This window comes from Silene latifolia, chromosome X (assembly GCF_048544455.1).
Source record: "Silene latifolia isolate original U9 population chromosome X, ASM4854445v1, whole genome shotgun sequence".
Classification (NCBI taxonomy): domain Eukaryota; kingdom Viridiplantae; phylum Streptophyta; class Magnoliopsida; order Caryophyllales; family Caryophyllaceae; genus Silene; species Silene latifolia.
In genome coordinates this window covers 125,997,475-126,010,850 of record NC_133537.1, presented here as the reverse complement: position 1 = coordinate 126,010,850, position 13,376 = coordinate 125,997,475, and the positions used below count along the sequence as shown (strand labels likewise).

The window sequence follows — 13,376 nt, the reverse complement described above, 5'->3', positions numbered from 1 at the left end:
TGTTCCTTAAAATTTTCTTATATTCTTTTTCTAGTTTCTTCTTATGCGCAGGTCACAGGGTGGTGAACTAGTACCGTTCAATCCTGAGATTGAGAAATCCTTGCGAGAGTTGAGATGATCATCAAGGGTATTGCCGACAGAGGAAGAGCTGAGTACTCTGTCAAGTTACTACGAGAACGCTCTGTTCGAAGAAGATCCACCTACATCTCCTGCTTTTATTTCTTCACCGAGAGACAGTCACTTCTCCGAAATTCCGTCATGGTGAAGAAGCAACCATAGCAAGTCATTCGAGCCGACAAAGTAAAAATCTTTACAAGGGATTCGAATTACTTGAAGCGATAGGAAATTCGAACCAAGCCTTCCTATATCAACTAAGTTGAGAGGAACCGATTCGGGGAGCCGCAAAATGAAGATGCAAAATGAAGCATATGGAGATATTTATCGATTCTGCTGCTCTATACCCCCACCGACCGGTGTGACCCGGACCGGATAAAGGAGACCATGTTCATATTCTCACTCCCGATGTCTTTGCAAGGGAGTGGTGGAAGATCTGGGCCGAGCCGCTCATGGGATCACCAACTGGAATTCCTTAGCCCTGGCATTTTATTAGAAGTACTTCTCTGCCTCAAAGACGAATGACATTAGAGCTCAGATCACGAGCTTTAAACAAGGGCCGGATGAGAACTTTCATGAAGCATGGGTTCGTTTCAAGAAGCTGGTGCGAACCATACCGCACCATGGGTTCGAAAAATGGAGTATTTGCAATCGGTTCTATAACGGGTCATGACGATCGAGAGGGCTATTTTGGATCTGTCATGCCAATGGCCGATTCTTTGAGAATATGAGGGAGACTAAGGGTGGAAGATCATTGATAAGTTAGCCACCCACAAAGTGAGTATGGGAATTCCGGGGGGAATCAAAGGAGGAGTCTTGAATCTCCTTCAGAGCCGCACTTGAAGCTCTCACTGCGAGATTTGACAAGTATGAACTGGGAGGAGCTTCAAAAGGAGGTATTTACCAAGTGAATGTTGTTTCAGACGGTCCTTTCGTCTGTAGAAGATGTGGAGCTGAGGGACATGTCTCAGAAAATTGTCCTAGTCCCTTCGAGTCTTGTGCTGCCTTTCAACATTATAGGCAGACAAACACCTACTATGAGCCTAATGTTCATCCCAACTTGAGGTGGAGTAGCCAGAATGTCCTAAATCCAACTCCACCTCTGCAGCAGCAGCAGCAGCAAGCCTATGTGCCCCCTCATCATAAGCAACAACAATATCAAAAACCTCCCTATGTGCCGCAGCAGCAACAATCCAAAAATTCTGAGTTTGCTGAATTAAAGAATATGTTGCAAAAAGAGTCCCAAGCTAGAGAGGCCGGAATGAAACTACTAGAGAGCCAAATTGCTCAATTGGCTAGCAAGAGTACCACTCGAGCTCCGGGACACTTATCGACTCAAACTGACCAGAAAGAGACCCTAAATGCCATTACTTTGAGGAGTGGGTCTACCGTTGAGGGGCCTGCTGATCGAGTCCATTTCGTTTCACAAATTAAGCATATGTGGTCGTTGGTCAATGGTCGATACAAAACACAATTTATACTTCACAAACAACTCTACAATTAGTAAAGAGGCAAGTAAAGGTCGGATCCCAAGGGACGGGTATTGAAATGAAGATTCTATTGTAACTAGTGGTGTCTAGGGGTGTCACAAATTGGGTTGATGTAGAAGGTTACTAAACTAAAATAGCAATGAAAATAAACTAACAAGGTAAATAAAATAAGGGGTGTAAACAATTGATTAAAGGCACTAGGGTGTCATGGGTTCATAGGGGAAACATGGGATATGATCATACAAACATGTTCTCAAATTATAAGTAAGCAATTATTGTTGTGATGGATTGAGTTGGGTTATATCTTACAATCCTAGGAAAGTTTGGGTCCCGGAGCCGAATCTCTTGGATTGTACAACACCTACAAGTCGACTTAATCTTCCCTACTTAACACATGCATGGTCTAACAAGACTCGAGTTGGGTTATGTCTTACAAGTCTCATTGAAAAGATAGGTGATGATAGTAAATGCAAGGATTCATAGGCTTAGCATTTCATCAAATATAACATGTGCATGTATTAAGATCAAAACAAGCAAGCAAATAAGATATGAAAGCATATTAATTTAAGCATGAATCATTCCCCATGTTGGTTTCCCCTAATCACCCATTAAACCCTAGCTAAGAGACTACTCACTCATTATCATATTGATCATGCTAGGAAGGTTGTCAATCATACTAACATAATAAAATATGATGAATAAATGAAAGTAATTAGCAATAATTAAAAAGGGATTAAGAGATTATACCTACTAATGATTCCAATAATAAAGCAAGAATAATAGAAGTACTTGAATCCTAGATTGAGAGGTTGTCAATCTCCCAATAATAACCCAAATAATCTTCAATTACCCAAAATAAAGTAAGAACAAGAGAGAGATTAAAGAACTAAAACTTGGATTAAAACTTGATTAATATTTGATTACAATATTGAAGAGAGATTTGATTAATATTAACTACACTAATTATTGATAAGATGAACATGCTCCTCTAATTAGACTAATGGGGTATTTATAGTGAAAATTAGGGAGGATGCATTAGGGTTAACTAAGGGCTAAACTAGTAATTACACTTTTTAAGTTGAGCAAGGAGACTCAGGATTCTCCGAGAGAAGGGCTTCTCTTATCGTTGCTAGAAGAATGAAAACGTCTTTGTCTTTGAAATCCGTGCGGATGGGAGTCGGGACGGCCGGATCTGGGCTGAGGAATCCGAGCGGATTCTTGGGCAAGACGCTCGGATTGGCGAGGGGAATCCGAGCGGATTCCTTTGAGGGACGCTCGGATTGGGCTTGGACGGACGGATTGTGTACAATCCGTTCGGATTGTCTAGCAAGCATCTTTTTTCTTCTTTTCTTCCCTTTTCTTCATGAATTCCTTGGGGATTTCCTTGGGGACTCAAGGATCCTTTTCTCAACAATGCTCTTCTACTATGCTATGTACAAAGGCCTTCTAGTCTTGTCTCTCCTTGATGCTTGGTCATTGAATATGATCAATTTAGCCTTGTTTTGCCATGAGAATGCAAGATTCTTACTCCTTTCCTACCAAGGGATCAAAATCTCAAAGAATATGCAAAACAAAGAACTAAAGATAAGAAATGACCCAAATAGGCACTAAAAAGCATGGAAACAATGGTAATTCGGGGGGCTAAATATGCGCCAATTATGGTCACATCAAATATCCCCAAACCGAACCTTTGCTCGTCCCGAGTAAAGAGGTGACAAAGACTAGGACCAATACTAACCTAACCTAATAATAATAGCCGATATGAGACAATTAGCGGGTCTCACTCCGCCCCTTCAACTCACAACAAGACAACCATGAGGTAGGATGCCTTCTTGCAAGGCAAGGTGGGTCTTGCCAAAATGGCGACACATCCAAACTTTAAGCACACAAAATCACATAATGGATGCATCTACAAAAGAATAGCCACTTTCCTCATCTAAGTGGCGGAAATTATCTACAAGGGAAGCAATTCAAGGGTACACAATCCTTCATAGATACAATTTGTTCAAACTACTAAGCCTAGAAGGATACCAATAAATCACCTCCAAAATGTGTCAAGCTAGGGTACCTTTGTCCTCAATCGTTAAATGCTTTTGTCAAGAGTAGACTCCTATGGTGTTAGAAACACTGGAGGATCGCGGAATTCCCCCTCTTGCCTAGACAAGAAGAAGGGTCGTCCCTCTCTACCATGCACAAAAATGGATACGATGGATAAAGGGATCGATAGATATTTGAGTTTCACTTTGGGAGTTTGCTTTCATTTTTGTTTTCCCCCCAATTTCATTGGCATTTGACCTTTGAGAACACTTTCTTTGCCATTTCTTTTGATTTTTGGCATTTCAATACTTGACAACTTTTTGAATTTCTTTTTGAACATTTTCAAAGTCACCCCAATTTGTAACGAGGGTGCCTTGTATTTGAAGCTTTAGGAGTTTATTTTTGCTCCTCTTTTCATTTGATGCATTTTTGCAAACTTTCTTTCACTTTTCATTTCTTTGAACTCAAATTGATTTCTTTTTGTTTTGTGCCCATTCCCTTTGATGACAAAAATGTGGTAGAACATGGATGAATGATAGAAGTATGCATGGTTTCAAGGGTCACCTTGGAATAAACGGTAGCCAAGGAGTTATCACACCACAAGGTACTCTTGACTCGGCCATAAACCATGGGTCAAAGGATACTAGCATGACACATCCTAGGGTGTTTTACAAGTATTCTAACAAGCAAAGTCTTAAGAATAAAAAGCATCTACTAGGGCCTATATACACTTGTCAAGCTTCCCAAATAGACGGTTTCACAAAATTTTTCTAACATGCAACTACATGCCATGATGCAACTAGCATATACACATCCTAATGCAAATGATTCTACCAACTAATATGACATATAAACTAAATGCAATCCTAAGTTCACATTATTTTTACCGCATCAATCAAAATAAAGCCACATAGTCATTAACATAAAGAGGAAAAAGGAGATTGGAAAGATCATACCATGCGGTCTTCAATATCCTCATGTCTCGGATGTGGCGTAGTCAATCAAAGTGAACAAGGATAAAACAAACACAATGTATACAAGACAATATATACAAAGGAAATGAACTTGTTTTTGGTTTTTCAATTTTTCAAATTTTTATGATTTTTGAAATTTTTCAATTTTTATGGTTTTTGAATAAAAGTTAAGTGTTAGAATTCCCATCCCCACACTAATATGGGCATTGTCCTCAATGGCCAAAATGATGGAGATTATGCAAAGATGATGCATGATTTCTATACTAAATGCAATTCTACACTAAGCTATACTACATGATGCATGGTTTTTGTTATGACGGAGAGGATAATTTAGATTACCTCCCGTTGTGTATGCATTAACTTCCCCAAACCAAATAAGACACTATTGCTAATTTCAAAGCATAGGGGAGTTCATGCACACACTATGCTATGCATGAAACTAGATTGTCATTTTGGATTTTCAAAAATGGGAACAATAAAGAACACCTCAATGGTACCGAGGTGTGAGTCCTTTGGTGTTGCTAGGACTAAAACCAACAATGATCAAAATGAGATAAAATACAAAGAGATATAGACAAACCATGGGAGTGTAGGAGTCTCCAAGGCTAGTCTTCCATCATGCTATTATCATCACCACTTCCCTCATGAGAAGTGGTCACATTGCCACTTTCCTTATCACTTTCTTCCTTGCTTTGTTCACCATCATCTTCCTCATCATTATCTTCACCATCTCTTTCTTCATCTCCACTTGCTTCTTCCTCAATATTATCATCAAATTCCTCATCATTTCCAACAACCTCATTGTCTTCTACCACGTCCCTTGATGCACTCGGAAATAAGGCTTCTCTATCCGCCCAACTAGGCAAAGGACAAGATGGATCAAGGAGTCCTTGCCTAGCTAGATGTAGGAGGGGAGGATATTGAGCCAAATATGCATTCTTCCGATCTTCATAAGCTTGCTTGTGCATGGCTTGCATAAGAAGAGTGACATAGTCTTTTCCAATTTCAACTCCTTGCGGTTTGAACTCTTCATACACAAAGGGGTAAGGCGGTATAACAATGGAAGAGGAGGGAGTTTCATGATCACCCTTTTGTTGTTGAATGATGTACTCGGCTTCTTCGGATAGGGGAAGTAAATAGTTGGTCCGGTGGACACTAAGACGGCAAATCTTTGCGGGTAAAGTGAATGATCGAGCCTCACTAGTAAGCCACCCATACTTGGTGTCAAGGGGATTGTGAGCAACCCACTTAAACTTGTTAATCAAGATGGACATATCAATAAGATGGCCACCATCCTTACCCTTGTACTTGCTATCCTTATTGAAATTAGGATCAAAGTGCTTGGCTAGGACCGTGACAAGGCCGCCATTAACAATAACGGTTTGACCCTTCTTCCCACTATCTACATGGAGCCATCTATCAACCAATAGCCTCAAAGAATTGTAAGGCTTGGTGTGAATTCTTCCAATATTCAAAGTTGATTCAAGGAGAATAAAATCGAGTCCCGTGAAATGATTGGTGTCTTTCCTAGCAATTATGGTATTTCCCACAACTTTGTGCCATATTCTTATGCCCTGATGATGGACCAAAAGAGCACGACAAGCTTTAAAATCTTCAAATTTCTTCCCAGAGATTGCCTCCCAAAGAGGCTCGGGATCATACTTCCCATATTGCTTATAAAATTTATGTTCATCGCTAAGACCCAAAATTTCACCCAATTCCGGAAAGGTAATGCGTCTACTAGTGTTAGCTAGACGAAACTCAATATTTTCCCTATTCTCAACTTTTGTCACTTTTAAAGAACTTAAGAATTCCAAGACAAGGGAGGGGTATGTTACTTCCTTCATTTCAAACAATTTCTTCAAACCCATGGCATTGAAAAAGACTCTTGTTTGTTCAAGAACACCCAACTTCTCTAAAGCATCTTGACATATGAATTTGGTGGATTGAATTTGTTTCATAGCAAACTTGACAAATGTATTTCTATGGGAATCGGAAATGAATGTTACCTCCGGATAATGCAAGAGTTGATTAATTACCGGAGTAGAGGGTGATGCTTCCATAGGAATTTGTTGTTGTTGTTGCACTACCAAGTTTGGTGTTGATACCACCATTGCCAAAGCTTTCTTTGCTTGTAGAGCTTTTTGCCTTTGAGAGAGAGCCTTTGCTTTTGGTGCCTTTGTTGCTCTTGTTGCTCCCTTTGTTCTTGCCATTTGATGAGCTTAACCAAGAAAAAGATCAAAAATCTTCAATTTGTAGAATGCCCAAATCGATTTTGAAGGTGAAAGGCTTTGCCTTTATGAGAACAAAAATCGACTCAAAGGTGAAGAATTTGTTCTTTGTTTTGATTGTTAATGAATATGGAGTGATTGATTTGTTATTTGAAAGATGGTTTGATTTGATTTTGGTGGATTTTGTTGAGGGTTTTTGTTTTTGAGATGGAGAGGATGAGGGTTTTGATGTTATGGGTAGTGTTTATGAATGAATGAATGAATGAATGAAGGTGGGGTGGGTATTTAAAGAACTCGACAATTTTAGGACGCAGGGACAATCCGTGCGGATTGGGCGCAATCCGTACAGCTTCAAAATTTTCAAAATCCCGCCTAAAGACGGGCGGATTCTGGGGAATCCGCTCGGATTCTTCTGAGATGGGACGGGCGGATTTCGTGCAGGACGGACGGATTCTTGTCCAGAGATTTTTCGTTGTTTTTCTTCAGCTGCAAGACGGGCGGATTGTTCACAAGACGGACGGATTACTGTGAGACGGCGTCTTTCTAGTAATCCGCTCGGATTCTTCAACGATCAAGAATTTTTGCAATTTCACTCGGCCCAAGACGGCGTCTTCTCGGCAGGACGCTCGGATTTGCTGCAGACGGGCGGATTCTCAAGAATCCGCTCGGATTGGTCCTTGTGTACACGGATTCAGTTCCATCCGTGCACCAACGCATTCTCTTTTCATTCTTTCTTTCTTTCTTTCAAATCTTGTGTTCTTCATTGTGGGGGCACTACTAAGGCATGAATAGCCTAGGCAATTGCCATCCCCACACTAAGGTAAAGCACTACACATCAATTAAAATCATTAGTCCCTCCCTCACTTCTCTCTTACATGACAATTATTTTGATCAAAGTAAAAATAAATCCAAAAATGACAAAAATGCAATACAAAAATTGAAAAGTAAGTTAGGGAGTTAGAAATATTTACAAGTGGTGGTTTAGGGAGGACTCCACCAAACTCTCATTCTTGATGAGATGTCAAGGGGGCATGTTCAAGGTGTTGTTGATGTTGCTCAACACCTTGAAGAAGTAATCAAAAGCTTGTTCATTGTTATGGTAGAGGTCCTCAATAGACCGTGGCCCTTGTTGTTGATCATGATCGATGGCATGCCCAATGTAGGGATTAAAGATCCCTTCAAATTCGTCGTCCCAAAGACCACAAACTTCATTGAGTTGATCATTGAAAATCTCTTGCTTAGATGGAGACAACTCTCCCAATTTCTTTTCTTGGCCAATGAGGCCATCATCTTCTTCCTTGGTTGATTTTGATGAGCTTTGCAAGCTCTCCTTGTCACAATTCACTTGCTCTTTGAATGGAGCATCTTCAACTTTCTTCCTCCATTGGAGTTCCGATTTCTTCCTTTCATCTTTCCGGCTATAATGATCAATCATGAAACATGGCTCATGCAAACGAGGAGCTCTCATGGTTTTGTCAAGATTAAAAGTTATGCTTTCATCTCCCACTTCTAGAGTGAGCTCTCCATGTTTCACATCAATCACTTGCACCCGCGTGTGTAGGAAAGGTCTTCCTAAGATGATTGGAATGTTGGAATCTTCCTCCATATCAACAATGACAAAGTCCACCGGGATGAAAAACTTCCCAATTCGCACGGGGACATCTTCCCATACCCCTAATGGTGTCTTCGTCGATCTATCGGCCATTTGAAGAGTGATATTGGTGCATTTAAGCTCTCCCATTCCCAACCTTTTACTTACCGAGTACGGCATGACACTCACACTAGCCCCTAGATCACATAAGGCTTTGTTGATCATTGTGTCGCCAATGGTACACGGTATTGAGAAGCTTCCCGGATCCTTTAACTTTGGAGGTGAACTCCCTTGAAGTATTTCACTACTCACCTTAGTGAAGGCGATAGTCTCAACTTTCCGGATCGACTTCTTCTTTGTGAGGATATCTTTCATGTACTTTGCATAGGCCGGAACGTGATTGATTAATTCCGTGAAAGGAATTGAGACTTCTAAGTTCTTCACAGTCTCCATGAACTTCCCAAGTTGATCATCAAATTTAGGCTTGGCTTGACGACTTGGAAAAGGAAGTCTAATCACAATGGGCTCCTTTTCTTTGGCATTGTCTTCATTTTTCTTTGAACTTTCTTCTTTTGATGATTCCCCTTCTTTGGGACTTTGCACCACAACTTCATTCTCACTAGCTTTCACAACTTCATCCTCAACTTGCTTCTTCGGTGCTTCATATCTTGTACCACTTCTCAAGTGAATGGCACTAACCGTTTCATGTCTAGGGGGATTAATTTGTGGTGGTAATTGCCCCTTTTGTCTTTGTGAGCTCGAAGATGCTAGTTGGGTCAATTGTGTTTCCAACATCTTGGTGTGAGCTAGAATGTTGTTGATGGTAGTGTCTTTTGCTTGGCTATCTTTTTGCATTTGGGTGAAAAATTCTTGTTGATTCTTTTGCATTTGGAGGACCGCTTTTTGGACATCAAAACCTTGGTCATTGTGGTGATTGTATGGATTTTGATTTTGGTAGCCTTGGTTTTGATTGTAAAAGGGTCTTTGATTTTGATTTCTCATGGGTGGAGGAGTGTATGTTGTTTGAGGGTTTTGGACATTTTGGCTTTTGTATGAGAGATTTGGATGGAACTTGGTGTTTTCATTGTAAAAGTTTGAATAAGGGGTACCACTTTTGTAAGCTTGGAAATCATTAACTTGTTCGGTTGTTCCCCTACATTCACTTGAGTCATGACCCAAGGTTCCACAATTCTCACATATCCCGCTTGGGATTGATGAGGATGCCGTCATGGCATTGACATGATGCTTCGATGATTTTGAGTTTTCCTCAAGTCTAGCCATAGCTTGTTCAAACTTCAAGTTGATTGTGTCAATGTGAGCACTAAGTTGAGCACCCAATTGAGTAACGGTGTCCACTTCATACTTTCCTCCTCTAGTAGCCTTGCGAGGTCTACTATATTGTGAATTATGGACCGCCATTTCCTCAATCTTCTTCCATGTTTGATTGTCATCAACTTCGGTGAACATTCCATTTGATCCCATATTGAGAATGTTCCTAGAATCTTCATATAAACCATTCCAAAATTGTTGCACTAAAAACCATTCGCTAAGTCCATGGTGAGGACATGAGCGACAAATACCTTTGAACCGCTCCCAAGCTTCATACAAAGATTCTTCATCCCTTTGCTTAAAACCCGTAATTTGAGCTCTTAGCATATTAGTCTTTTCCGGTGGGTAGAAATTTTTGTAGAAAGCTAGAGCTAGCTTCTTCCAAGAATCTATTCCAAGGGTGGCCTTATCAAGGCCCTTCAACCATTGCTGCGGTCTGCCGATTAACGAAAAAGGAAATAAGACCCATCTTATTTGGTCTTGAGTCACGCCCGTTTGAGAGATAGCTTCACAATAATCGCAAAAGGTTTCCATATGAGAATGAGGGTCCTCACTAGGCATTCCCCCGAATTGGCTCCTCTCAACTAGTTTGATGAAGGCGGACTTGGCAATAAAGTTTCCGGTAAGATGTTGTGGGGTAGGAGTACCATTTGGTAAATCCTCCTCGGTGGGTATAGAGTGTGACGAGAATTTAGGCATTGTAGGTGGATTTTGTGTGGTATTGTTTAATGGGTTCTCTTCTCCTTCTATTGCGAAAGGATTGACAAACTCACTAGTGGGTTGAACAACTTCACCAACACCTCCCAAATTCCTCCTAACAAGTCTCCTATTATTCGTCAAGGTTCTTTCGATTTCACGGTCAAAAGGTAACAAATCTCTTTGTAACCTTCTAGACATGCAAAATATCAAACAACTCGAAAACAATTAGAACAAACCTTGAGGAGTTTTACTTCCCCAAGGTAAAAAAGACACAACTAATAACAATAAAAGAAATCTTAAATCAATTAAACACCGTCCGACAAGAACGGCGCCATTTTTTATCGAGTCCATTTCGTTTCACAAATTAAGCATATGTGGTCGTTGGTCAATGGTCGATACAAAACACAATTTATACTTCACAAACAACTCTACAATTAGTAAAGAGGCAAGTAAAGGTCGGATCCCAAGGGACGGGTATTGAAATGAAGATTCTATTGTAACTAGTGGTGTCTAGGGGTGTCACAAATTGGGTTGATGTAGAAGGTTACTAAACTAAAATAGCAATGAAAATAAACTAACAAGGTAAATAAAATAAGGGGTGTAAACAATTGATTAAAGGCACTAGGGTGTCATGGGTTCATAGGGGAATCATGGGATATGATCATACAAACATGTTCTCAAATTATAAGCAAGCAATTATTGTTGTGATGGATTGAGTTGGGTTATATCTTACAATCCTAGGAAAGTTTGGGTCCCGGAGCCGAATCTCTTGGATTGTACAACACCTACAAGTCGACTTAATCTTCCCTACTTAACATATGCATGGTCTAACAAGACTCGAGTTGGGTTATGTCTTACAAGTCTCAATGAAAAGATAGGTGATGATAGTAAATGCAAGGATTCATAGGCTTAGCATTTCATCAAATATAACATGTGCATGTATTAAGATCAAAACAAGCAAGCAAATAAGATATGAAAGCATATTAATTTAAGCATGAATCATTCCCCATGTTGGTTTCCCCTAATCACCCATTAAACCCTAGCTAAGAGACTACTCACTCATTATCATATTGATCATGCTAGGAAGGTTGTCAATCATACTAACATAATAAAACATGATGAATAAATGAAAGTAATTAGCAATAATTAAAAAAGGATTAAGAGATTATACCTACTAATGATTCCAATAATAAAGCAAGAATAATAGAAGTACTTGAATCCTAGATTGAGAGGTTGTCAATCTCCCAATAATAACCCAAATAATCTTCAATTACCCAAAATAAAGTAAGAACAAGAGAGAGATTAAAGAACTAAAACTTGGATCAAAACTTGATTAATATTTGATTACAATATTGAAGAGAGATTTGATTAATATTAACTACACTAATTATTGATAAGATGAACATGCTCCTCTAATTAGACTAATGGGGTATTTATAGTGAAAATTAGGGAGGATGCATTAGGGTTAACTAAGGGCTAAACTAGTAATTACACTTTTAAGTTGAGCAAGGAGACTCCGGGATTCTCCGAGAGAAGGGCTTCTCTTATCGTTGCTAGAAGAATGAAAACGTCTTTGTCTTTGAAATCCGTGCGGATGGGAGTCGGGACGGCCGGATCTGGGCTGAGGAATCCGAGCGGATTCTTGGGCAAGACGCTCGGATTGGCGAGGGGGAATCCGAGCGGATTCCTTTGAGGGACGCTCGGATTGGGCTTGGACGGACGGATTGTGTACAATCCGTTCGGATTGTCTAGCAGCATCTTTTCTTCTTCTTTTCTTCCCTTTTCTTCATGAATTCCTTGGGGATTTCCTTGGGGACTCAAGGATCCTTTTCTCAACAATGCTCTTCTACTATGCTATGTACAAAGGCCTTCTAGTCTTGTCTCTCCTTGATGCTTGGTCATTGAATATGATCAATTTAGCCTTGTTTTGCCATGAGAATGCAAGATTCTTACTCCTTTCCTACCAAGGGATCAAAATCTCAAAGAATATGCAAAACAAAGAACTAAAGATAAGAAATGACCCAAATAGGCACTAAAAAGCATGGAAACAATGGTAATTCGGGGGCTAAATATGCGCCAATTATGGTCACATCACCTGCCATGGTCGAGGATGCCCCTGCAAAAGATGAGGCGAAACCGAGTCATAATAAAGCTGTAACGAAAAATAGCAAGAACAAGGCGTTTCCCAGGTATATCAGTCGATCGACTGACATACCCGGTCGATCGACTGAAGTGCGGATTACAGGAGCTTCTGGTCCTGTTCAAGTCAGTCGATCGACTGACCTCACTGGTCGATCGACCGAGGGCGCTGCTGATCTTGAACCTTTTCGTCCTCCAATGCCCAATAATTTGAGAGACCATTTGTTTCGGGGTACGACAACTCCGAAAGTATTGGGGCAAGACCCGAGTGCTGATGGGTCCGTCCCGGTTCTGAAGTACGACCCAATGTCGATCAATGGTTCCTATTTGAGACGGTCTGAAGAGGGGCCAAGCTTCAATAAAGAGAAGGTAGTGGACTTCCAGCCTAAGTCCACGGATGCCGGCATGCGTGATTTAGAGGAAAGGGCTAAGCTACTTCTTACAGCCCCATATCCAGAGAGACTAGTGCCGACAAAGGAACAGGTATCTTTCAATAAATTTGAAAATGTTGTTCGTAGTCTTAACGTACAAGTACCTTTCCTTGAATCAGTGAATCAAGTGCCCGCTTATATGAAGTTCATGAAGCAATTGCTTTCTAAAAAGAGGTCACTTGAAACCGTACATACTATTGCACTGACTGAGGAAACTTGTTCTTATGTGACTCACACTGCACCCCATAAGCTGGAGGACCCGGGTAGCTTTTCCGTTCCTTGTAATATAGGTACCTTCTCCATTGAGAAGGCATTATGTGACCTAGGAGCTAGCATTAGCG

General features: G+C 40.4%; 2 non-coding genes across 2 annotated transcripts; one reads left to right on the top strand and one right to left on the bottom strand.

Annotated features, from left to right (window-relative positions):
- Positions 1-637: 637 nt before the first annotated feature.
- Positions 638-744, bottom strand: LOC141625667 (small nucleolar RNA R71). The gene has a single exon (XR_012535434.1). It is a non-coding gene; the product is annotated as a small nucleolar RNA R71 (small nucleolar RNA).
- Positions 745-9,986: 9,242 nt separating this feature from the next.
- On the top strand, positions 9,987-10,093 carry LOC141625968 (small nucleolar RNA R71). The gene has a single exon (XR_012535706.1). It is a non-coding gene; the product is annotated as a small nucleolar RNA R71 (small nucleolar RNA).
- The last annotated feature ends 3,283 nt before the right edge of the window (positions 10,094-13,376 follow it).